Source organism: Cornus florida, unplaced genomic scaffold (genome assembly GCF_030987335.1).
Source record: "Cornus florida cultivar Cherokee Brave unplaced genomic scaffold, ASM3098733v1 CherokeeBrave_3.0.0_Hap2_Chr11, whole genome shotgun sequence".
Classification (NCBI taxonomy): Eukaryota; Viridiplantae; Streptophyta; class Magnoliopsida; order Cornales; family Cornaceae; genus Cornus; species Cornus florida.
In genome coordinates this window covers 98,870,843-98,874,528 of record NW_026775581.1, presented here as the reverse complement: position 1 = coordinate 98,874,528, position 3,686 = coordinate 98,870,843, and positions in this window count along the sequence as shown.

The following is a 3,686-nucleotide window of genomic DNA, read 5'->3' as shown; positions in this document are numbered from 1 at the left end:
ACTCCATTTGCATGTTTTTGTGCATTTTCAGGTTAAAGTGCAAAAAGGAAGCAAAAATGATGCCTTGTGGAATTTTGAACAAAAAGGGTGCCAATTCTGAATTTCTGGCAGCAGTAGAACCTGACTTTTGTTGCCATTTTCGACCTAGCAAACTCAAGAACTGGACTTCCATCATAACATAAAAGATTTAGAGCTCTGAATCAGCTTTCCAAATCTTCAAGCGGTTCGTCATTCGGAGTTCGGAGCAGAGAGTTATGATCTTCTTAACAGAGGTGCGCAGAACTGCCTGGCAGCACTAAAGTACTGACTTTCTCCCCATTTTCGACCAACTAGACTTGAGAATTGGGTCTTCATCAAAACATGAAGTTTTTAAAGCACTGAATCAGCTCTCTAAATATTTAAACAGATCATCATTCGGAGTTTGAAGCACAAAGTTATAGTAGTTTTACCAAAGTAGGTCAGTGCTGAGCAAGAAGAGCATGTTGCACATTACACTTATTTTAGAGTGCTCGAGACCACTCTTCGAGTGCTCGAAAATCAGGCAGATTGCACTCGGAAATGGCTCAATTTCAGCCACTTGCACATTGGTTTCCTCAATGCCATCTTCCTTCTTTATGAAGTGGTTGGAGGTGTTCCTTGGAGGAGAGAGAGGGTTTTGTTGGAGGACAAAAGGCAACCAAAGGCCACACATTTCATATCCTTGAATTTTTGCAAGATAGAGGAGAGAGAAGAGAGCAAGAAAGGTGTGTTCTTGGAGCTAGAAGAGGGGAGCTCGAAAATGGAGGTCAAGGTTTTGCTTCCTCCTTCCTCTAGTGCATCAATGGGTAACTAAACCTCCATCTAGGGAGGTGATGAAGCTCTACCTTGTAAGCATGTCTAGTTTTTGATTTATTTTGGGGAATGAAATGTATATTTGGCTAATTCCATGGTCTAGAGCATGTTACAAATTGTAATGAAGATTTTGAATGTTTGAATGACTATGTTGATTTACATACTCTTGTCTTAGATTATTTAATCTCATAGTTGTATGGCTTATAGTTTCATAGTGACAATGGAACTAAGATTATGGAACGGTTTTAATGGCATGGTTTTGAGTAGCTTGTTAATCCATAGCTTAAGAATTTCTTTTGATGAGTTAATCTTGTGACTTGATATCATGTGCTTCCACCAATTGATTAATTGTTTGACAATCTCTAGCTTAGTGAGCATGTCTAGGGTTGCATCTTAGTTTAGGTAACTCAACCATGTGAAGCTTTGATAGGTTGTTCTTACTCTTTAATTAATTGAATTTCTTGAAGATATTATAGTAGTCATGTATTATTATATCAAGGTCATTTCTACATTAATTTCCCAAATTAATCATATAATTAGCTTGTGTAGAGGTTTGGAGTGGACTCACTTCCCTAGACTTCCTTCTCTAAATCTTCTCTTTTAATCTCCTTCAATTTATTGTTTTATGCATTCTGAATTTGTAGTTTAGTGACAAACAAAACAAACCCTCTATGAACACCCCTTATCACTTTAAAATGACTCTAGACACTTAGGTTGCCATAGATTAGCGCAGTCCCAGTGGTTCGATTTACCCGGCCAATAGCCCTATTTTACAATGATTCGTGCTATTGCGAAGGTTGATGTATAGTTAATCAACCGATCAAACCTACTAACCTTAATAGCGATTCCACAATCAACTCCGACTCCAATCCCTTGGGACGATCCCTACTCGCCCTAGCTATATTTATAGTGAAAGGTAATAGTGGCTTTTAGAAATGTAAAACTTAGCCCTCGCCTAAATTGCACGCTTCTCCAAGCTTGTGGTCACCGCGACCTACTAATATAAGGACCAACATTCATTAATTTTTATATACCTAGTTCAAAATAAAAGTTTGTTTATACCTGTTCGGTTGGTGGAGTCCTGGGATGACTGAAGTTAGTGGTAGGACAATATGTCATTTGGTCGATATTTGTTTCCGAATGTAAACGTGCACATGGGTGATGATCTTCGTAAATCCAAGTGGCGTCGCTAGGAATGTCACAACCCTTATTTCAATATAAACATTCTTAATTAAGAGATTATCGTACTGAAAATTATAATAATATATAAAAAATAAAAAATCAATGTTTTCATTTAAGAAAAGGAGAAAACTCACATTCAGACGTACAAATGTAATAGGTGGCACGGTACCACTGCCACCTACCCCTGCACCAACACTGTTGTTGCCATTTGATTTTATAAAACAATAGATTTATTCATTGTAAAAACAAAATTATGACATTGCTAATATCAAAATGTTAATGACATATACTAGAAAATTAAATTATCAAATAATAAAAAATAAATTAAATTAACCTTTCGTTTCGCATAGTTTTTTTTTTCTCTGCATGTATTATTCAAACTTATTCTTCTTTCTGCGCCTTGGTCCCTTACCACCTATTTCTTTATTCTTTATACCCTTGGCATTACTTCCGGTCACGGCTTACCCAATGATTCTTTCATTACGTTCATGATTATTACTTCTTTCAGTTGAAAAAGCTGAATTGGTTGCCTCTTGTTCAACATCGGAACATTGCCTTTCAACATTAATGTGTTTCCTTTTCCATTTCATCCCCTTTAGCATCAAATTATTGAATACCTCTTCTTTCTCGGATGCAAATGAGCTAATTTCTGTAAAAAAAAATGACATAACATCCTATACCTTCTGCATACTTCAAGTTTAGGATCAGCAATAACTTCATATCCACGGATGTCTTGTACGCTGTTATCCCTAGCTTTTCTCGTCCACCTTTTTAGTATATACATAGAAGGTAATTCTTTGAAATAATGAGTGTCGTCTTTCAGTACTTTAAGTACATGGTTGCACAAAATACCCTCCATTGCATATTTCCCGCATGAACAACTTAGAAAGCCATCATCATACCTTGTCACAGTCTGATCCATACTGTCATCATGAACGGATACTCTAGAAACACGTAATCCATTTTCATCTAAATTTGTTCCTTCCACGGTAGCAAACACACAAGCTTCTATGAATTGGTCTTGGAAAAGTTCAAAAATCTTCAACATGTATATAGTGCCCACTTGTTTTAGAATGGGACAATTTTGTTTAAGTCTAGGTAGCTTACTGAGTAAACCATACTCAGCTTGATATTCCTTGTACAGTTTGTCTGACAATAGCCTGTCAAGGTACATGAAGAAATCTGGAATACTCATTTTCCTGGTTAAGTACTTTTTCAAGCAGCTATTTAGACTTTCACTCAGCTGCGTTGTCCGCATTCTAGCAGTAAACCAATATTTAACAAATGGATACCCCATTTTTCTCTCAAACCAAACAAATTGTTCAACAATGTGTTACCAACAACATTGTAGTCCCTTAACATTACATCCCATTGTATACAAAAATCATCCTCATCATCATAACAGTACATGAATTGACTCAGCACACTTTTAATCCCTTTATCATTCCTAAAAATAGTGCCTACATGCTTCTGTGCATTTGCCATGATGTGCCACGTGCAAAGTAATTGTCTTATCCTCGGCATAACTTGTGCCAACGCCTTTGCCATTGCACTATCTTGGTCAGTAAGAATCATTTATGGTGCTTTACCTAACATCACATTCAAGAATATATCAAAAAGGCATGTAAATGAATAGGCAATCTTATCATACATCATTACTAAAATTTTTAACA